The following is a 24,320-nucleotide window of genomic DNA, read 5'->3' as shown; positions in this document are numbered from 1 at the left end:
TTTTGCTTAACCTGAAGAATCACCTCCAGCAGATTGCTGAACTGTTGGAGTTTTGAGCGTCTGTGCCCCTCAAGGCCCAGTCAAGCCCAGTACTTTTGCCATGCTTCCTTCCCTAGAACCTGAATTTTCCTGAGCTCTTTATCTCATCAGGTCTTGAATAACTCAGGAACTTTAATGTCAACAAAAATATTTTCTTCTGCCATAACATTTTTTCGGGAGCAGTGGAACATGTCTCTTGCATTCTCTTTATCCTCATCCTCATTTTAGGGAGACTTAGTTGTGTTTTTACAATTAACTTACATTGCCCCTTTCTTTCTCTGACACATAAAAAGCTCACTCTGTTTGCTGGATCTTCCAATCTTCTTTTTAGATATTTATTTTTCTAACATTCTCCTCTCGGTTTAGCCTGGATCCATAACTACCTGCATACCTATCCTTTATGAAGCGTGAATTCAATGAACTGAGAGTCTTCCAAAAGTATATATCTTTCAAACAAATGTGTCTACTTCCTCCACCCCATCGCCACATTGAATAATCCTACTCGGGAAGCATTCTCTCATCAGATGACCATCGAACTTAGCACTGAACTTCAATATAAGACATAGTAAATTATAGTGCTCAAGAGTCCAGATTCTGGAGCTAAATGACATGAGTTTGAATTTAAGCTATTTTCTTTCTTAGCTATATATATCCTTGGGCAAATCCTTTAAGTTACTTTGCCTCAGTTTTTTTTATATGTAAAATGGGATCATTAACGTTCCCTCCCTTATGAGATTATTATAAATATTAAATAAACTCATAGGTAAATTTCTGAGATTAGTTCATGATACATAGCAGGAGGTATTATGTTATCTTCCCTGAAACTTCTCTTATTCATACATTTCCCAGGCATTTTACCTCAAGAGAGAGGTGATCACTGGTGCACCTACTAATTCCTTAAACATGATTCTCTAGTCCGTTCTTCTGATATATATCTAACTTTTATAAAGTTGCTAGTTGACATTTGATTCAAGCCTTAAGGGAGCAACTATTGGCGGTTTTAAGGGTATGCTTCTCCCTGGTTTTCTGGATCCAGGATCCTTCTGAGAAAATCATTCCAGTGAGCTTCTGGAGATCTTGCTGCCCTTCCTCTGGTTGTTTACTTTGAACCCCAATCACCCTTTCTGATCAAGTAACAACTAGAATACTCTTACCTAATCCTATCTATAAGGACACTAAACCTGGGTGTATCACCTCTCCCCTTTCTTATTTGTCCAGACTGACCTCCAAGGTATTGTTTTCTGCTTATTTTGGTCTACCCTCTTTTGTAAGAACTTAACCTTGCTCCTAAGAAAATCTCTGTCTTCCTCTTAACCAAATGTTCTTTATTTCTCTTTCATTTTCCCAAAGATCATGTTTTGATAGCTTTTAAAATCCAATCCAATTCTTCTTTGTTACCAGAACAAACCCGGTTCTTGAAGACAGAGTATTCCTAGCACAGACTTTTCTATTTGCCTTCTTAACTTTTGGGTTTGAATAAATTTCATTAGGTGGCTTCTCTACCTCAAGCAAAGATGGTCTATCCCTTACTTAATAAGGGTTCCTCTACTGGGGGCTATTCATTGATGTAGTCACTATCCCTCTGAGTCTGAACCTAGTTACCTGAAGACAAGGGGTTTGGCAGAGCTCTTTTGAGACAAACCATGTGATGCAAGGTGTGAGCCTTCCACACTTCACCCCTTGACAACTGAAATGCAGATCAGGAAAGACTATACCTGGTATGAAGCTCTGTTGCTCAAGCAGAACTTAACTGTTCTGAAATCTAAAGCCCTAGCTTGAAGGCCTTGTTGGGAAAAAAAAAAAAAATACAATAAAGCTAAAATCTTTCCATACAACCTGTGCCTAAAGAGCCCGCACAATGATATATTACAGAAATAATCTCTTTTTCTATGATATTCTAATCCTTTTCTGGGTCTCATCTGCAATACAAGGCCAAGCTGTCCCTGTGTAATTTGTGGGCAGCAGCAACGACATGTACATGAAAGCCTGACGGCCAGCTCGCTGGGGTCTGTCCCAGCTAATAACCAGTTGTCCCACTGGAAAAACAGCACAGATATGCTGCCTCCAAAATACCAGGATACAATTCTAGAAAACCTGGATCTACAAAGCACTAAATAAATAAATCTTCAGGCTGCACCATCAGAAGCAAAGATAACCACATTTCATTTTGGTACCTAAATATCAGTCCTTGTATCCTTCTTTCAAAGTTAATAGACTGTGCATCACTCCTTTGGTCTCTTGAAACACTCAGATAATAACACTCTGTAGCCATAGGAAGCAGATGAAGATCAAAATATTTCTTACTGATAAAAGCTAAGCTGGAGGCTATGGCCTCAGTGTACATTTTCCTAATTCTTCACTCCATAATTACACCCAGTCATATGGTCACAGTGAGCTGGGCCACCACAAGACACCCCTGTATGAGCCTTCTGACCATGAAGCTTAGCACCCAGAGGATAGAGATCAGAACATAGACTTTCCATAGGCAGGCAGCTTCAAAAAGAGAACCTGGAATTATTGCCTGTTCTTCTTCTAAGTTGCTGGTCAGAAAATCCCATGAGAAGGCATAAGTCAGTGAGGGAGTGGGACCAACCACGTGCATGAGTCTACATGAGATGTTCCCTCATGGGGACATGAGGCCAGGCTAACACTTCAGATTTGGATTTTAAATAATTGTCTTAATATTAAAAGACCAGGAGTCTGGCTGGATAGGGAATTGTTCACCAAATCCCAAAGACTTTTCTAATATTCTGCCCCAGTAATTAAATGTAAATAATGTAGTGAAAGGCAGGTTAACCATTTATTTTACACTGCAATGTTTCTAGGTTGGACAATAAATCACATTAACCATCTAGGGCTAATGCTGATTAATTTTTTCTTGCCCACCTGTAAGACTTTATAAACTAGAGTGTCTTTAATTCAAGTTAGAAAACAGATTCATGGGACTTTTCCAAAATAGCTTTTCCAGAATATTTTAGTAAGAGTTCAACTCATATGTTAACATATTTTAAATGTTTTTGAAAGTGCTCTGAAAACTGTAAGATATTGCATAAAATATGATGTTGTTTTCAGTAAGTTTAGAGTTTTACACGGTGTCTTTTTTCTAATAAACCATATCTATTTCTAAACGTGGATGAATTTCTGTGTCTCATCTACTGAACTATTCACTGTCCTGGTCAGAGATTGAACCTGATTAGGTTGATGGGATACACTTTCTAAAAATTCTTAGAACACAAATGGGAACCTCTGCTTTTTTGAAATAATTAAGAAACATCAATAATCCCAACTACCTAATGCAATTACTATTGTCATTTTTTGAACTTTCCCTTTAGACTCTCCCTCTATTATGTCATTTCTCAATAAAACAAATTAGTCTTAGGTACTTTTCATATAAGAGTATTTATTTCTCAGCTGTAACCATTATAAAATCTGTGTTAGAGTTGTATACAAGCCGATTCCAAAATATCTTCCACTTACTCATGGCTGGTAGGATCACATATGACTGGTGTTTCTCTTTTTCTATGGAGAAAGTTCTCTTTGTTCAGGCTGTCACGTGAATTACTTGGGCTCCTTGGGGACTGTTAGATGCTGGTGGTGATTAATGGGAAGTTAAAACCCGTCCCATGACACCTCTTTCATCTTCTTCATGGGTGAGTGTTTGAAAAGGTACATAAACATCCCTACCAAGTAGGAGTCACTCCCAACAATACCATTATCTGACATTGAACCTTACAATTTATAAACTTAGGTCAAAACATTATGTGTAATTTCATTTGTGCCATAAAATTATTCTTGAATAAATAAAAATGACTTTAGCTTGAAGATTTCCTTTAAGTGAAATTTTGGGTAAATAGAATGCATCCAAATTCTCTTAATCATCTTTATGTGCCCAGACCAGATTACTTTTTCCTGGGGCCTTCATTATAAGACAAGTCACAAATAAGGTGATCTTGTTAAAAGAGACTGGGGTCTGCTCACAGGCACATGTACATTCAAAATGAAAATATCTAAAATAAAACTTCTGGGTTCCCTGCTGTTATCAGAGGAATCTCAGAGGTGTCTGTAAGCCAAATAATAATGAAGGGGGAGCAGTGAGAGTGAGAGAGGGAGAGAATAACAAAAACGGTTTTCTACTTTTACGAGGTTAGCAGGTGTTAATCACTCAAGTCCCCAGGAAGCCCTCTTTTCCCTCCACAAGAGTTTGCAAAATAGCTTTTGTGTACATTTTACCCCTTCTACTGTAACCAGACCCTGCATCACTCTCACTTTTCTGTGAAGTGATTGACTGATGCTGCCATGCTGGTCTACCTCACCCACTGTTGGAATCAGTGATCATTCTGGTCCTGTTGGCAGGCCCAGGACAGGACCGTGCTATGACAGGTATAATATAGAAATAATGTAGACCCTAGTGTAAATAATTAAAGTTGTATTTTGAGCACAGTTTACCAGTGACATCATTTATCAATATCACTAGAATTCTTCAACGAAATTACAGCTTTATATGTAGAATTTAGATGTCTACCATTCACGGCAGTACATGAAGGATGTTTCTAGGAAACATAGGTACTAGATTCATTAACATCAAGGGGCAGGTCTTTTTATGGGCGGAGGTATAGTTGATTTACAATGTTGTGTTAATCTCTGCTGTACAGCAAAGTGAGTCAGTTAGACATACATATACATATTTTTTTATATTATTTTCCATTATGGTTTATCACAAGATATTAAACATAGTTCCCTGTGCAATACAGTCAGATCTTGTTGTTTATCCATTCTCTATATAAAAGGTTGCATCTGCTAATCCCAAACTCCCAGTACATCCCTCCGCCACTCCGTTTTCCCCTTGGCAACCACAAGTCTGTTCTATATGTCTGTGAGTCTGTTTCTGTTTCATAGATAAATTCATTTGTGTCATATTTTAGATTCCACATGTAAGTGATATCATATGGTATTTGTCTTTCTCTTTCTGACTTAGTTTGATAATCTCTAATTCCATCCATGTTGCTGCAAATGGAATTATTTTGTTCCTTTTTATGGCTGAGTCGTATTCCATTGTGTGTGTGTGTGTGTGTGTGTGTGTGTGTGTGTGTGTGTGTGTGTGTGTATATATATATCTCACATCTTCTTTATCCATTCATCTGTAGATGGACATTTAGGTTGTTTTCATGTCTTGGCTATTGTGAATAGTGCTGCTATGAACATAGGGATGCATGTATCTTTTTGAATTATAGTTTTGTCCTGATATATGCCCAGGAGTGGGATTGCTGGATCATATGGCAACTCTATTTTTAGTATTTTGAGGGACCTCCATACTGTTTTCCATAGTGACTGCACCAACTTACATTCTCAAGGGGCAGGTCTTGATTCAAATAACTGAGCCTCTATTCTCTTCTCCTTCTGCGAAACTGAACCCATTCATGGATTACTTTCTAGACTCAATGAATATAACCCTAGTTGTATTGTGCCTTTTGGAGAGAAGTTCAGAGAACAAAAATCAAGGTTAAAAATGTGAAGAGGCCAACTGTTGGGCAAGTATAAATTAGTGAATAGAGAAACAAACTGACGTCAGTTTCCATATATCAGGAGCTCTTACTTGTATCAGTTTAAATAAACATGATGTGTTTTTGATTTAAAAAAATGTAAATTTGGGGGGAAAATGTCAAAGGAAATCTTTGTTTTCTCTTAACTGATATTTTAATGTAAGTAAATTATACGAATGTAATATAAATAATTCCAGAATATAGCTATTTCAAAATGGTCTTCATATCATGTCTTATAAGAAAAAAAAAAGAAAAAGAGGTTTGAAAACAACTCTTCCAAACAGAGTTGAGGGATAGTGTATATGCTTGTCAGTTTTTAACCAAGGTTTATAAATCTGAGATGCCCATCCATAGATTACCTCAGTAGAAACTGATCTTAGAAAAATGCAAAAGTCATCCACACTCTTTTAATCTATATTCTTTTCTCTTCATTTATTCCTTTGTCTCTTGATTTCCAATAAAAGAGTACCCTAGACCTATCTCGTGCAGGGAAAAACAACATATGTTTATAAAGAGTTAATAGAACAAATTAAATTGCTATAACATATACTACTGTCTCAAACTTTCTGGAGGATTATTTAACATCAAAAACTTTAAAAGTATGCCCTTACTTTACTTCTCAGAAATTCTACTTCTAGAGATCTATCTCAAAGTTGAGATGCATTAAATGTTGGTTACTGCAGTATTCTTTATAAAAAACAAAAATTGGGAGCAATGTAAATGTCTGACAAATCAAACCCATCAATGTAAATTTGTTGTCCTGAATGATTGTTCCAAAAATGTAGAAAAACACGTAATGACATAAGGAAATCTTTGTAATATATTGTGATGAAAAGCAGATTAAAAACAGTTTGTACAGTATGATCTTATCTCAGTCTGTTTGGGCTGCTATAACAAAATACCATAGATTGGGTGACTAAAACAACAAACATTTATTTCTCACAGTTCTGGAGGCTGGGAAATTCAAGATCAAGGCACCAGCAGATTCAGTGTCTGATGAGGAACTCTTTACTTGTTCACAAACAAGCTGTCTTCTCCCTGTGCCCTCGCATGTCAGAAGGATGAGAGAGCTCTCTGGGGTCTTTTTTGTAAGGGCACAAATTTCATTCATAACATCTCCACCCTCATGACTAATCACTTCCCAAAGGCCCATCTCCAAATATTATCATACTAGGAATTAGATTTCAACATATGACTTTGGGGAGAAAATTCAATTTTGCAAAAGAAACTATATACTTAATATAAAATTTTATATTCATGGAAAGAACTTCAGAAAAAATTGTCTTTAAGTTTAGAGATTATGAGTAATTATATAATAACAATAGTAATTTAGTGAACAGTGTTCTCTGTACCAGGCGCTCTTCTAAGTGCTTTACATGCACTGTTTAATTTAATTTAATTCTCACAACAACCGGAAAGATGGGCATTATTGTCCCACTTAGAAGATGAAGAAACTGAAGCCCACAGAAATTAAGAGGTTTGATCAAACTAACAATGACAGACAGAGGCTTGAGCCCTGGCAGTCTAAGCAGAGAACACATTTTAAATTACTATACTATAAAAACATCCCAATTTTTATTCATTTATGTTTTATATCTTTGTCCAAATTTTCTAGAGTAAACATGTATTATTTTATAACCAGGAAAAATATCTAATAAATATTGTTTTAAAATCATGTTAGGCATTGTACGGAAAAAGAAAAAACTCCTAAGTAAGTGTAGAATAATATTTCTATTTCAAGAAATAGATCTTCTGAAACTAAATTGATGGATTAGAGTCTCCTTTAATTTACTTTTGGGATGCAATAAAACCATGTAACTGATGAAATAACAAATGACAACATTTCTGCCTTACTAATCACCCTTTTTTTTAATATAGATGATCAACCTATCCAAGAAACATGATATTTCCATAATATGACTGTGTCTGTGCTTGCTTCCAATTTTCCCCCTTCATTTCTCCTTTCTAAAGAAGTGTAAACATCTCACGTAGACATATGACAACTTGTTCTCCTTATAAGTAAGGAGAGAACAGAGTACAGAAAATGATACCATTGTGGAATTAAGCGTATCATCCTTCTTTCAAAAGGAATTGGTCACAATTTGCTTTGTTGGAACGATCTGTCCCTTGTTACCAATTTATATTGCTCTGTGGGACTGTGTTAGAAAAACATTATTATTATTAGCAGTAGTGATACTTGGCAGCCATTCAGCACATTTCATCAAAGACTCTAAGAGCTTAGCCATCCATCAAACTTGCCTTGGTGTGCTCCTGGGAGGAGGTGGTATTATTTCTGTTTGGAACAGAGGTTAAGTGACTTGCCCAAGGCCTTGAAGCTAGTGAGATTCAGAGTTGGGAATTAAACCCTGGAGACTTGACATCCAGCATCCCACTCTCCTTCCTGGAACACATTCCCTCTGCCTGTCTGAAAGATGTAGGGATAAATAAAGCATCTAATAGAAAAATGGCTTGCTCCCCAGCATGTGTTCTTATGTTCAAGCTCTTCTGCCATTAAATTGAAAAAGCACAAGTACTTTCATTCAGAACGTGAGCTGGTACCTTTCAGTTTTGGCACTTGTTTCATTCATTCCTTCACCGAATATTTATTTAGCAGTACCACACGTTAGACAACAATTTAGTTTTTGTGAGCAACACATTCATGACCTGCAGGGAGTTTTCAGTCTAGTAGGAAATAAAGACGAACAGATCATTATAATAATGAGTGATGTTGGTTAGTGTTTATTACTGTATCATAGTCCACACTTGAAATGTAGATCCTTCCTCTTTTGCTGTATATTATAGATTTTAATGAGGCAACATCTGTGTCACAACAATTTAAAGCCATATGTAGTATATGCACGTGTGTAAAGCATATTTGGTTCTTTGATTTTAAGTAAAGTATAAATAGATGATAATAATTCATTATCATTTTTTAGACGTTGGTAGCAAATAGCTACTAAGACACGTTAGAGTTAGAACATGACTCCTGAGAGGCAAAATTCTTTTTTGGTATTTCCTTTTGCTGTAATAAAAAAACATTACCAGATTTAAAAATCTGTTGTTGGATTTGAGCTAAATACTTCCTCTCAGAAGAAGCAGTTGCATGTAGTATTCCTGATAACTAATCCATACATTTTTTATTGTAGCCTCCTAAGTGTCTGGCACTGAGCTATGTGCAGTGACATGTACAAGAGGCTGAGAATCAGACCCTGCCCTTCAGATGCTTATATTTATAAAGGGGTGAGTTTATAGACTAGGTAGAATTCTATGTTTCAAAATTTGTCACTTAACTTTTAAATTCTCTTTAAAGAAATAAAATTCCACTAAATCCTAAGAACGAGGAGTTTCCATGTTCCTATCTGTAGCAACCATCATTTTCCTACTACCTATAACCAACTGGAATGTTTGAATAGTAAGGAGTTGTACACAGAAGCAGAGACTCCCAAGTTAAAGTTTCAAAACTATGGTGGTATTTCATTTACTCTCTCCAAGCCGTTATTTCTGCCACAGTAAAATGAATATAGTAAAAATAACTGTTTAACATATCTCTGATGTTTGAAGGATCAAATGGGATCTTACACATAAAAACTCGCAGGTAAATTGTGAATATTATAAAAAGTAAGTAATTATAATATCCTTTGGTGAAATAAAATGGTTGGAATACATATAGTCCCTTTGGGGAGATATTCCTTGCTTGATATGTATAATAATAATAGTAATAATAACATAATTCTTATCATTTTACCCATATCTAAACAGATGAGGGCAGCATCACCCTGTAAACTCAATGTTATTTCTTTAAAAAAATTGCTTTAAAAGTCAAACTATGAGTACCTTGTGTCTAAATGCAAAAGCTACACATATACTGATTTATAGAACATGCAAATCTCAGTCACAGTAGAATATCTATTCATGATAAAGATGCTCAGCAAACTGGAAATAGAATATAACTTCCTTAATCTGAAAAAGACCTCTACAAAAAATGTACAGCTAACATACTTAATGTTTTCTCCCTAAAATTAGGAGTGAGATAAGGATGTTCCTTCCCATCATTTAGATTAGACATTGTAGTAGAGTCCTGGCCAATGCAATAAAGTAAGAAAAAATGTTAAAAAAACTGAAAAGGATAAATGTTAACTATCTATATTTGAAGATGGCATAATTTTCTATGTAGAATATCATAAGGAATCTATACAGACACAGACACATGCAACTAATAGTATTAATCAGATACAAGGTCAATTTATAAAAATCATATTATTCCTATACATTAGCAACAGTAAAACAAAAATTAGAAAATTAAAAAAAAACTTACTACTTAGAATCTAAACCAATTAGCATTTAGGAATAAATTTTAGATTTTTATACTAAATGCTACAAAATATTGCTGAGAAAAATGAAAGGGTGTCCAAATAAATAGAAAGATACATCATGTTCATAGCATAGAAAACTCAATACCATTAAGATGTTCATTTTTCCCAAATAGATAAATAAATCCAAAACAGTCTCTGTCAAAATTGCATCAGACCTTTTAGTAGGAATTAGGAAACTGTGTCTAAAGTTATGTGGAAATGCAGAAGACCTAGAATAGTCAAAACAATTTTGACAACAAAGTTGGATTACTCATATTTCTTGAATTCAAAGTTTACATTAAAGCTACAATAATCAAGACTGTAATATTTGCATAAAGACAAAGACATTCATAAAACAATGAAATAAAAGAATCTCAAGATAGTCAAGTCAGTTTATATAGTTGATAAATTATGACAAAGGTGTTCACTTCAAAGAGAAAAGCACAGACTTAAAAGAAAGGCATTGGAACAACTGATTATCCATATGGAAGAAAATGAACTTTGATCTTTGTCTTGTATCTTATGCCAAAATTAATTAGAAATGGATCATAGTTAAACATAAAACTATACGACTTACAGAAAGAAACATGGGAGAAAATCTTTGCAACTTTGGGATTGGCAAAGGTTTCTTTTGTACTAACCACAAAAGAAAAAGGGAAAAACATGATAAATTGAACTTCATCAAAATAAAAACTTGTACTCTTCAAAATAGTGTGTGTGTGACTATTTTTTGATTGGTTGGTGGTGAGGTAACAGGGCAGTGCTCCAAGAATCTTGTGCTCAGCCTGAAGTTACCATCCTCCACCTGGGTGGGGCCTTTACTTCCTGTTGAAGAACTCAAAGATATATTGTTATTACATATCCCTTGATGAGGAACTGGGACTCTGCTTTATCATGGCACTATTGTTTCTTGATTGCTCCCCCTTTGTTTCTGCAGTCCCTCACTTCCCAATTAGTAACTGTTTGAACTGGCCCTTTGGAACTCAAGGAAGGTCTGGGAGGCCGAAGCTTTTTTCCTACAAACAAGAAACAGGGACACAGAAAGTCTTCTGCACCCAGGAGGGCCCCACAGGGTCCTGCTCGATTTCACAATGAAATGTCCTCATTTGTACTGTCTTTAGCTGTTCTCGCTTTCACAGGTCACTGCTGAATTGCCTTTATTTCTGACTGTGAGACTTCCTCAGCTATTACTCCCAGCTGTAGCCCCTCACTCTTCCCCTGGTATAAAAATCTCCGCATGACAACCTGTAGGCTTTACCATCTTCAAGATATTCTTCGGCCACATTGGAATTATTCTACTGCTCTTCCATAATACTAAGGCCTGGTCAATTATGCCAGGCTATTTTGAGTTCATATGCATAGACCTGTAGTAGCTAGATGGGTCAATGGATAATGTACCTGAGGTAGGTGTGTAATGGAGACTGTCATGACCTTCAGAACACTTGTTGCTTGTTGGAAGATGGTACCATTATTCCATTGCAGTGGATTGCTTCTGTGCGCAAAATGTGGACCAATGTTCACAGATCTTCTGGGTTTTCAAGAAAGTGGAAATAAGGTTTTATGTGAAATTTCCCAACAGTAGGCCATATGTAGCCTGTGGACAGCTATATTAGTTTTCGTTTGTGGTTTTAACAAATTATCACAAACTCAGTTGCTTAAAACAATACAAATTTATTATCTTACAGTTCAGTAGGTCAGAAGTCTGACATGGATCTTTCTGGACAAAAATCAATGTGCTAGCAGGCTGTGTTCCTTTCTTAAGGCTCTTGGGAAAATGTTCTTTCCTTGCTTTTTTCAGCTTCTAGAAATCACCCACATTCCTTGGCTCATGGGCCCCTTCCTCTATCTTCAAAGCCAGCAATGTCATGTTTCTCTGGCCCATTCTCTGTTGTCACAGGCCTCTCTGACCACAGCTGTGAAAGGTTAACCACTTTTAAGGATTTGTGTGATTAGAACGGACCCATGTCCAGGATAATCTCCCCATTTCAAGCCCCTTAACTTTAATCACACCTGGAAATTCCCTTTTGCCGTGTATGTTAACATAACAGATTCCAGGGATCAGGATTATGGATACCTTTAGGGAGTCTTTATTCTACCTATAAATGGGCCAGTTGTAACCTCTGGCCTAGATATTCTATGAAGTCATCTCTAGTCTAGGATTCTTTCTACTCCCTAGTAAAGGGCTATGGGCCTCTTCTGCTTTCTGTGTCCTGGATTTACCAAGGTGCTGTCAAACCTGTCCAAGGGAAGGTTTATGGGATTCCCCCAGGCCTTCTCAGAAACCTGCAGGCACTCAGGGAAGGTCCTTGCTGCCTTTTTTTTTTTGTACCAGGGCAAGATCTGGTCTCAGGGAGCAGAGGGAAAGTTTTACTCTGGTCTCATCTAAGTGTGGTAAATGCTTAGCAACCTCAGGGCTAGGCTTTTGAAAGTTTGTTTCAAAACCAGTTTGTTTTTGCCTTGAGGCTCTGAGAGCTAAAGGGCAGCAGTGGTTTGACTGTCCTAAAGAAAGGAAGATCATCAGGTTACAGGAAATACTGCAGAGAGGGACTAGTTAAAATTCTACTATTTTATAAATTAGTTTTATTTTGCCAGTATTTTCTTAAGTGAGAGATCTGTGTGTGCTCAAGCAGACCACACTTAACTATTGCCCATGAGATTGAAAAAAAGAACAATTAGCAAGCAGTGCTTTAAATTTCCATTATTTCCAAGCAACTTAATGCCCACCGACAGACGAATGGATAAAGAAGATGTGGTACATATATACAATGGAATATTACTCAGTCACAAAAAGGAACAAAATTAGGTCATTTTTAGAGTTGTGGGTGGACCTAGAGACTGTCATACAGAGTGAAGTAAGTCAGAAAGAGAAAAACAAATATCGTAGATTAACGCATATATGTGGAATCTAGAAAAATGGTACGGATGAACAAGTTTGCAAGGCAGAAATAGAGAGACAGATGTAGAGAGCAAAACGTATGGACACCAAGGGGGGGAAAGTTGGGGAGGGATGGTGTGGGATGAATTAGGAGATTGGGATTGACATATTTACACTAATATGTATAAAACAGGTAACTAATAATGTACTGTATAAAAATAATAAATAAATAAAATAAAATAAAGTTCTATTATTTCAATTGAAAAAGTTGTAGTTGACATCCAGTTTTCCATTCTGCCTTGAATAAAATGTTTAATGATATGAGCATTTCAATAATATGTGAAATGTATTTTCCCATAACTTATGCTATTATGTTAAGCTTACAGTCTTATATAGACTAATAATTTCATCACCTTCACTCCATAAAATAAGAAGATTTTAAATAAATTAATAATATAACTTCTATATTTCCCTTTAAAATTTGAAGATCTATTTGCTGGACTTTCTAATTTCCAGTTTGCTGAAAGTCAATCTGACTACAACCACTACTTTTAGGATAGTTAGTGATTAGAAAAGAAGATTCATCATTTTATTTCAAATGCAGTTACCTATGAGTATATGAAAAAGCATTCAATGTCATGAATAACCAAAAGATGCAAATTAGAATACAGGACATTTTTTCACTTGATAGAGAGTTTTCAAAAGATAATGAAATCTGTATTGTCAATTTTGTAAAACAAATTAGGAAATTATTTTGGATGTCATTATGACAATAAATGTTATAAAATTTTAAAAAGTATGTATTGGTTAGAGTTTCAAGTAGCTTCCAAAACACATAATAGCTCCAACACAGTGGAGGTTTATTTCTTGTACATGGTGCAGTGTTGGAGCAGTAAACATGTGAGCAGAGACCCTCTCTACAGTCACTGGGACACCCAAGGTAACAGAAGTTCCATCACCTTTAATATGTGACTTCCAACCTTGTCCTGGGGACCGTTGTCATTCCAAACAACCGAAAAGGGAAGAGAGTATGGAGAAGTATGCATAAGCGGTTTATATGGGTCATTATTGCACTATCATTGGTTGAACCTCAGACTCATGGTCACATTAAGAGCAGTGGAAGGAGGGAAAGGCAGTCTGGCTGCATCTAGGAGGAAGAGGAGACCATGGGGAATAAATCAAATTCTCTGCTACAGTACGGATTATATTTGATCCAGCATTTCTACATTTATCCTAAGAAAATGTAAGGTTTGTGCCCAAAGATTGAGCTACAAAAATGTTTATTAAAGGAATGTTTATGATGTTGAACAATCGGATACTATTTGAATGTTCAGAAATAATTTGTGTACTGATTCAAAATACATGATGATGTGCGTATATATATCCATATATATGAGAAAAATAACTGACTATGGTACAAGAACAACTATAGTAACAAATGATGCTCTACATAAATATTTATTCACTCGGAAAAATATGTATGGCATATCATTAATTTTAAAGTGCTGATTATGAATAGTACGTAGAGTTTGAACAATTTTCATCATAACAGCATATACTGATGGGTGGAAAATATCCTGGAATGATATTGACCAAAGCTATCATAGTAGTTACATCTAGATGGTGGGGTCATAGGTGTTTTGATTTCCTTTCCTTTGTGTATTTGTTTCTTTTTTTCTAATTTCCCTAAAATTACCTTATATTTATTTTGTGGGGTTTTTTTTAAATAAAAATTACAGTCAACTGTATTGCACATCTTGCAATACAAAAGTTATCTCTTTCTATGGGTTATTTAAATCATTACTTAGATTTCTTTTGGAGAGTTACATAGACCACTTGAACCTGAGAATTCTATTTGTAGCTGGATACCTGTTCCCAGTCACTCTGCATTTGAGCACTACCTTGAACTATGTAAATAACTCTTCCATGTGGCAGGGGCTACATCCTCAAGATTATCTTTTTGTACAGTGGATTAAAGTACTTAAAAGTTCTTTTCAGTTGGGCTAACTTGCTCATAGCATCCAAAACAGAGTGTGTCTGCTGTAAGTAGCTGAAATGATTAGAAATCTCTCAGGTTATCACCCATCCTTTGTTTTTCAAAGCAGTATTGTACAACATAGTATGTCAAGAACCAAGGACACACTGGGAATGCTGTTCATGAAAGAATGAGACACTTCACTGTGACTGCTTGCTCCCAGGTACTCACAAGCTTTCTTTAATCTGGAACATAGCTAATTTTATAGTAAATTCTCAGCTAAATGCTTGTTGGCTCATTATTGAAGTGTCCCAGCATTTAATTTTGACTGTCTGTAAGCAAGGTGGTTTGTCAAGAGGTCTCATTTGGTAAATCAGAGCAGAGTCCTTACTTAATTTTTTCAATTGCTTCCTTAGATAAACTGCTCTACAGCACAAATACATATTTATAACTGAAAATATTAGGAATTTAAGAATCATAAGCATAGGATAGCAATAGGCACAGCAGCTTAAATAGCCATTGAGGATCTATTAATATTAAATCAGTCTCCTATCTGAAAAGAACAGTTCTCTGCTGAGTTATAAAGATCAGTAAGATGGGGCTTTGAGGAGGTGGTGTTCTTGGTAAATCTATGGGGCTTCAGGTTGCCCTCTGCACAAGGGCTCATGGCTAAGGGGCCGAGGGGGGGCTGAAATCCAAACTTCATCGGCTTCTCCAAGCTATATGCATCCTTGTGTGAGGCTGTGTCTATCTCGGCACTTGAAGGAGATTAGCACAAACGCTCTATTTTGTCTCTGCTGTCCCAGCCATTATTTAAGTCTGAAGCTGTAATACACCTTATTAAGCTTCTTTTACAGTTAGAATCAAAACATTTTTTTTATTACAGTACTGAAGGTTAAGATTAACATGAACCACTTATTGACTTAACCAGGGTCTTTCTTCCTTCCTTCCTCCCTTCCTTCCTTCTTTCCTTCCTTCCTTCCTGCCTTCCTTCCTTCCTTCCTTCCTTCCTTCCTTCCTCCCTTCCCCTCTTCTTATTATATGCCAGGCATTACACTAGACTTCAGAGATTAAAAAATGAACATCAGAGACCCTGCCTTCAAGGAATTTACAATCTGGTGGTGGCATCATTTGAAAAAATGACAATTACCAGATAGTGGAAGTGTGGGCAAGGCTCGCTCATGAAAAATTGCCGTGGCCTCAGCTTGCTTCACAATGTCTAGGTGATCAGTAAAGTTCTCTGGGTCAAGCACAGGGCATGATCCTCACTGAGTTGTAAGGTTTTTGGAGCACAGTTGTTAGTAAGAAAACCCCCAGGTTTAAACATTCTCTAAATAATGTCCCCAGCCCCCTTCTCAGCCCTTTACCCTCAAGATTCTCACCTCTGTTTTATTTAGCTTGAAATTCAGCCAGTCAGCTTTCATGTGAGTCCTTAGCTCAGCCAGGCACTGAGTAAGCTCTAAAGCTACACTGTCAGAATAGATGAAAAGAAGATGTAGTACAGAGTATCATCAGGGTACCGATGATATTCCAATATTTGCATTAAGTAACCATAAATATTTTTCATCAGATTTCAAAAATTCCCTGTGCCCAACCCAATTTTCTCAGGAATACCCAAAGAAATTTGGTAGAGGTATTTTATAGAGTCAGTGGGAGAAGATGGATTGATCTCGGCTGGAAAGAAGAGTTTAAATAAAAACGATGAGCTAACATAGGTCATGTGTTTCTGGGGCATTTTTTTGTAGGTGTATATGATTCTATAAAACTGAATTTGACTAAGTCTTTGCATAGTGACTTCTAAAAACTGATATTCTTTTTTTGTGCAAAATAGAAAGAATCGCCTTTTTTCTCCCTTAGACACGAGTGTAACAAGTAAAACAGAATGTCAAAATATTCTAGTTAAAATGCACGATGTCAGAGATTCAGCTTCATTGCTATTATGTTCGCAGCAGCATGGTACCTAAGAACAATGGAACTGGAGTGAACTCTTCCAGGCCCAGTCTGCTTTATTTGAGCCCAGCACTTTCCTTTGCACTAATTTCCCTGATTGACAGCAATATTGGCAGTAGGAAGGAATTTATGGGTATCATTAATGACAAGCAGTGGAAGCTTTTAGGTATTTTTTTTTTTTTAAGAAGGATTATGCCTTTCGAACTAATATGGTACGAGGACCTTTAATGAGATGGGGTTCATAGAACCTAAAATGAAAATCTAACATGTACCATTATATGTGTAGGTAGAGGCAGTTTTATAAATTTCTGAAGCATTTTATCAACTGGGAACGTGACAAAGATGAAAGGCCATCATGAGGATTTATTTTATTTTATTTTTTTTGTGGTACGCTGGCCTCTCACTGTTGTGGCCTTTCCCATTGCGGAGCACAGGCTCCGGATGTGCAGGCTCAGCGGCCATGGCTCACGGGCCTAGCAGCTCCGCAGCATGTGGGATCTCACAGACCGGGGCACGAACCCGTGTCCCCTGCATCGGCAGACGGATTCTCAACCACTGCGCCACCAGGGAAGCCCACCATCATGAGGCTTTCTTGCTCACCCTTCATCTGTGATTGGTTACTCAGTCAAAGCTCTCCTTGATGTCTGTGGTTCTGGGTCTGTGTTTAAAACCTGCACTTAATCGGATGCTTGGCAAATGAGATTGCTTTTAGAAACTAGACAGAAATGATGTGCTTAAATTCCAGGAGATGACATTAATGTTACCATAAATGGAAAATCAAATTGTCATCGTCTTAGAGGAGTAGAGAAGAAAAAAAATCTATTTATACCAAACACATCATAAAATTAAGTTACATCACACGAAGTATGAATTACTTGAGTCCCGAGAGAAAACCATTAAATATAGGCATATACAAAGACAGTTTTGACTATAAAAGAAATGAAACAAACTCAGGATCTGATTGGGCCATTACACTAAGGAAGAGTTGCTAAATAGACCCCCTATAATGGGAGGCTGCACATTTCTGAGATACCAAGGACATTTTAACTGCAGAAAATTTGGTGATAAAGGGAAAGAATAAGGGGATGGGAGGGAAGTTTCCAGAAACACCTTGCTAAGCACCATTTCCCATTTCCCAAGTTCAATTCTGATTACTTCTGCCATTTTAGAAGGCTCAAAGCCTGAAAATTTGACAAGGAAATAGACCAAACAATTGAACCCACATGTAAACTATTTACAGGTTTGCTAGCCCAGAGAAATGGGATGGGGAACAAACAGCAGCAACAGCAGATTCGAAATTGGCTATAAATTTCAAATAAGAAGTGTTAAGTTTCACATTGGGCATGGTATACCAGAATAAGCTTGCTTTAGAATTTATATATATATATATAAAATATAATATAATATAAAATATATATATATATATTTGAAAGAAGAACACCTTTCATTAGTTCTCTCAGCTTGTTGAAGAGAAATTGTAGCAGAGAATTGATACCCATGGAAAAGACCTATTACTGGGGAAAAGCATTTATATTTCCTGCTTTGTTACCATAAGTGCTTAAACTTAGCAGCTCTGCTGAAGTAAAAAGGGTTATGTTCCAAATGTACAAGTGGGGTCAGGCGTGTAGAACTCAAACACGGACTCTTTCTTTAGCCTCAGGCAGGTCCTTTAGTCTCTGTCGCTCAATTTCATCTTTCTACAAAGCTCAGTGGAAACTACACAGCCTCCCTCAACAAAATTGCCAATAGCCTAGGGATGCTCATGCCATCTTCAGGGGTCATCTGATACGGGGGGACAAAGCCAATGACTGTACACTGCCCAAAGGGATCAGGCAGTGCTTTAGGTGCTAGTCTTAACCCTACGGATATTGTCTTATTGGCCTTGGGCGTTCTGCACTCTATACTCTTGTGTGCTTGTGGAGGCAAGTTTTGACATGGTATAGCGGTTCCCCACTGAGTTACTATCAAATGTTTGAAGTTCTTTCTACATGTAAATATGCCCTGAAATTCAGCTGAGACAGTTACATTTTATTCATATTTTCACCCATTGAAATATATTTTGAGAATAAACACTGTGGTGGATAATGCACTTGATAATGGGATTAAAAAGGAAAATACATTGCCCAGTCTTCAAGGAGGTGAGGAGGAAACAGATGTAGAAATAAACATCACCATGTCACGTGATCAGAGCTAGCAGGGGTCATATGAAGAGGAATAATAACAGGAGTAACAGATTTGATCTCAGGACGTTGAAGGAAGCTGCACAGATATTTGAACTGGGTTTTGAAGAATGAGGTAGAATTCACTGTATGGGAGCTATATGATGGATGTTCTTATACAAGGTTAAAGACAGAGCAAAGTACCAGAGGAATGGAAAACATAGTGTGTTTAGAATAGTTTTTAATGTGAAATGGGGAGTGATAAAAGATGAGATCAGAAAGGTAGGATGTGTCCTGAACTTAAATAGGCTTTGAATGCAATTCTATTGCAGGGTCTCAACCTATTAGCTCATCATGGAATCAATTCAGTGTCTTCCCTTCCCAAGACTTCCCCCTTGCATTTATATCATTTCCTCTGAAACATAATTTTATACCTTTCTTCTGGATCATATCTCAACACATATACATGTACTAACATTTACTCTCTTCAAATAAAAATTCTTAATGCTAGGATTTATCCTCCTCATCTCTCTGTGCTACTGTCTATAACTGACTATAGCTAAACTTACCTTCACAGATAGTTCTCAAAAGTATTATTTACTTCTTTAATAAATACTTCAGTCTTCACTAGCCATGATGGTTAATTTTGTGCCAATTTGACTAAGCCACAGGGTGTTCAGATACTTGGTCAAACATTATTCTGAGTGTGTCCAAGAGGGTTTCTGGATGAGATTAACATTTGAATGGATACACTGGGTGAAGCAGACTGCCCTTCCCTAAGGTGGGTGGGCCTCATCTAATCAGTTGAAGGACTGAATAGAACAAAAAGGCCGACCCTCCTGCTCATAAGAGATAATTCCTCCTGCCTGACTGCCTTTGAACTGAGACATCAGCTTTTTCCTGCCTTCAGATTTTAACTGAAACATTAGTCCTTCCTGGGTTTCAAGACAGCTGGTCTTGAGACACTAGAACTACACCGTGGGCTCTCCTGGGTTCCAACTTGCCAATTCATCCTGAAAACCTTGGGAATTGTCACCCTTTATGATCATGTGAACAAATTTCTTATAATAAATCTCTCTTATATATTATATAAACATTAAATATAAAACTTATTGGTTCTGTTTCTCTGTATGTGTCTAATACATCAGCTAACACTCTGATTCTCAGTTTCCTTATCTTTATAATGAAGATAATAATATTATCTACCATTGGGTCTATTATGAGGAAATGGTACTACTAATATCTATGTGTGTAATATATGTGTGGAAATATTTATTTGGTGGAAATAAACATTACATAATTGGAAGCTATTATTATTAAAAAAAAGTTTCTGCCTACACTACTGTTTGGACTTCTCTGTTCACACTCTATCATTACATCAGACATCTCTTGTGATGGGCCTCATATTTTTGGATCATCTTTCTTTCTCCAGTTATTTTTGAGCAAACAGTTTAGCACATGTGCGACTCAGCAGCACCACGTCTTACCTATACCAAATACTTCTCTCATTTTATTAGCTTTATAGAGCTATAATTGACATACATAAACTGAACTTGTTTACAGTGCATGATTTGGTAAATTTTAACACATGAATACTTCTATAAAGCCACAACCACAATCAAAATAATGAACATATTCATCACCTCCAAAAGTTCCTCACTGCCCTTCAATTCTCCCCTCCTGCATCTCCCTGCCACCCTTCTCCAGGCTACGATTGACCTGCTTTTTGCCACTACTAATTAATTACCACTACAAATTAATTGGAATTTTCTAGAATTTTATATAGGTGAAATCAAATTGTAGTATTTGTATCTTTCTTCTTTCTCTGAGCATACTGTTTTTGAGGTTCATCTGTGTTGTTGTAGGCATCATTAGAACATTCCTTTTTATTGCTGATTAGCATTTCATTGAATGGATATATGACAATTTGTTATATTATCTACTGATAATCATTTGGATTTTTTCCAATTTGAGGCTATTAAAGCTGCTATAAATATTCATGTTCAAGTCTTTTATGGAAATATGCTTTTATTTATCTTGGGTAAATACCTTGGAGTTAAATGGCTGTATCATATGGTAGATATAGAATTAACTTTTTAAGACCCTGCCAAACTGTTTTTGACCAGGAGTGAATGAGAGTTTCAGTTGATTCATATACCTGCCAACACTTGGTATGGTGAGTCGTTTTAATTTTAGGCATGTCAATAGGTGTGTGGTAGTAGTTTACTGAGATTTTAATTACACTTCTCTAATTATTAATGATATTGAGCATTTTTTTATGTGCTTATTTGCCATCCATATAATTTCTTTGGTGATGAGTATGCTCAAATCTTTTGCCCATTTTCTAATTGTGTCTTTTTATTTTCTTACTGAATTTTAACTTCTTTATATATTATAATACAAGTCCTTTATAAGATAAATGATATGCAAATTTATTCTCCCAGTCTATGGCTTAACTTTTCATTCTCTTAACAATGTCTTTTTGAGGAGAAGATGATTTAATTTTGATGAAGTCAATTAATCAATTTTTACTTTTTGTAAATCATCTTCCTGGTGTGATAGCTAGGAAATTATTTCCTAACCCCAAATCACTTACGAATCATTTAGGTTATCTCCTATATTTTCTTCTAGAATGTTTATAGATTTTGAATTTACAGTTGAGTATGTGATCCATTTTGAGTTAATCTTTGTATATGGTGTGAGGTATGAATTGAAGTTCTTTTTTCTTGCTTTCTTTTCCTCTTTTTAAATATAAGATATCCATTGTTCCAGCATACTATGAATGGAATATTTGTGTCTCCCCCATCCAAATTCATATATCAAAGCCTAATCTTCATTGTGATAGTATATGGGGGGCAGGGACTTTGGGAAGTAGTTAGGTTTGGATGAGGTCATGGACATGGAGCCCACATGATGGGATGGGATTGAAGCCCTTATAAGGAGATGAAGAGCACACCCTTTCTACCGTGTGAGACTACAAAAAGAAGTCAAATGTCCACAGCTCAGGGAAAGGCTCTCAGCAGAACCCGACCAAGCTGGCACTATAATCTTAGACTTCCAGTCTCCAGAACTGTGAGAAATATGAACCTGGGAATCAAAGAGTGGAATTGCAGAATACACATTTTGCCCCCTGTAATCTTGGTTTCTGTAGGATTCAAAATCCTGGATCTTGGGTAAATGGAAAAGATGCTACCACAGAGAACACAGGAAGGATTCTGCTGAACTTGAAGAGACTGCTACCAACTGGTCAGTTCAGCCTTGCTATGTGAATGAGTCAGCAGACAAAGAAAGGAGTTACTATGTTGGTGGGAATAACTGATTACCATTAGAACCTAGGATTGCTAACACATAATGAGGACAGAAGAGAACATATATAAAATCCAGGGAACTCACAGGAGTATTTCTTATTACTTCCATGATCAGTAATACCTCTAAATGGGCAAATCCAGCAACCACAGCCAAACAGATGCAAAGCAATTAAAGACTCAGACCCTGTAGAGATGAAGGTCTGAGTCACTACTAAAGCAAACAGCCTAGTCTTGATGAAGGGCTGACCAAAGGTAAGGGGAATATAGAATAGGTGGGAGAGAAAGCTGTTGATAAATATAAATCACAGCCTCAGTCCCAGGTGCAGCAGTGGGAACTACAGCTTGCTCAACTAACCCTTCAGCATTGTCTTTTGTAGAAATTAACGTCAACCATTATCTTGAAGGTCCTGAATGATGCAAGGAACAGATATCAGACTTTCTTATTCCCCATCTTACATCTTTTATGTTCACTTTTAATTCCAATTATTGTTGTTAGCAACCAGATTTTTGCAAGCATAATCTAGCAATACCTCTTCTCTGCTGTACCTTGTATCTCTATTTTTCTGTTCTGACAGTTCTTTGATTATACTGAGTGCAGCATATCTCAATAGTGGAGTTTGTAAACACCTGGAAGTATGAAGAATGGACACCCCATGGATGACCTTTGTCTCATGACCTTTGATCAAAGATCACAAAGAATGATCTCTGTGTCCCATAGGCAGTCAGTTCTAAGGCATGTTCTACAGCTTCTCAGAAGATTCTAGGACAATTGAGTCTCCAGTGATGATGAGGTTAATGTATGCTTGTATTGACTTTCCTTCCTTCTCTGCTTCACTCTTCCCATTCCTCCACTCCTAGTTCCTGGGATCATGTCTCAAAATAAACTATTTTCACTGTAGCCTTTGTTTCAGACTCTGCTTTCTGGTTGGTTATACAAGCTCAAACAGTTGTCATTGGCATCCATGTTCCAATGGTCATTTCTCTGTCCTTATTCCACCTGTCAGAAACATTAGACTAGAGCTGACCACTCACTCTCTCTTTTGTAACACATTTTACTCTTTTCATTTCTATGATGGACACTGACGTGGTTTTTCTCCTACCTCAGTGGCTTCATCTTATTAGTCTACCTCATTGCTGCTAAATTTTATGTTGCACCTATAAATGTTGGAGTGTTTCAGAGTTTGATCCTTGGGCGTTTTTCAGTCCACTTTCTTTCCTTAAGACATCTTATCTAGTTCCCTGACTGGCACTGAGATGTCAATGAGTCCCAGTTTTGTATCTCTAATCATTATCTCTACACTGGCCTATAGACTTTGATACATATGCAAATACATATTTGATTTCTTCCCTTGGATATCTAACAGGCTTCTCAAAATTATCTTGTACAGAGCTGATCCCTAAAACTGTTTCTGATTCAGTCTTCTCAATCAGCCATCTATTGATCAAGACTAGGAGTCATTCACCTCTTTCATTTATATTCCAAGTCTTATCCATAAACAAGTCCCAGCAATTCTACCTTCAATATATACCATTTGTCCATCCACTTCTGTCCATGATCATTGCCTAATCCGTCATGACCATATTTCACCTGAACCACTGTAATAGCCTTCTTTCTACTTGGCTTTCCAACTCCTATTCTTGCTCCTTAGAATTCAATCTCTGCACAGTAGAGAGAATGATCCCTTAAATTCATTAGTTAGAACACGTTGTTTCCAGGCTGCAGGTTCTCTGCTGCACTTAGAATAAATCTAATGACTTATCATCACCTTCAAGATTCTTGAACTGGCTGCTGTCTGACTTCATCATTTACTGTGCTCCACCTCTCATTATGCTACAGTCACACTGGCCTTGTGTCTATGAACTTACCAAGTGTATTCTTGCCTGAGGGCATCTTTACTCTCTGTTCCCTCTGCCTAGGACAAGCTGCCATAATATCTTTGCGGAGCTTGCGCCTTCTTGTTATTTATCTCAACTCAAATATCACCTCTTCAGAGAGGTCTTCAAGTTTAGCCAAATACCCCACTCTCACGCCCACTCACTCTATATCATATTTCCCTATTTTATTTTTTATATATGTGTCATTACCCAAAATGAGCATGCTCACTTATTCATTTAATTGTTT

At 36.7% G+C, this 24,320-nt stretch overlaps 1 protein-coding gene across 2 annotated transcripts in view; it reads right to left on the bottom strand.

Annotated features, from left to right (window-relative positions):
• Positions 1 to 11,582: 11,582 nt before the first annotated feature.
• The window catches only part of PEX2 (peroxisomal biogenesis factor 2), a 62,255-nt gene continuing 49,517 nt past the window's right edge, over positions 11,583 to 24,320 (bottom strand). For both annotated transcript variants that reach the window (XR_003437317.1, XR_003437316.1), the window contains exon 7: positions 11,583 to 11,844. The gene's annotated coding sequence lies outside the window, so the exon portion shown is untranslated. The remainder of the gene's footprint in view (positions 11,845 to 24,320) is intronic.

This window comes from Aethalodelphis obliquidens, unplaced genomic scaffold, assembly GCF_003676395.1.
Source record: "Aethalodelphis obliquidens isolate GAN/ISIS:26980383/991018 unplaced genomic scaffold, ASM367639v1 scaffold33, whole genome shotgun sequence".
Taxonomy (NCBI): Eukaryota; Metazoa; Chordata; class Mammalia; order Artiodactyla; family Delphinidae; genus Aethalodelphis; species Aethalodelphis obliquidens.
This window is presented reverse-complemented; position numbering and strand designations above follow the sequence as displayed.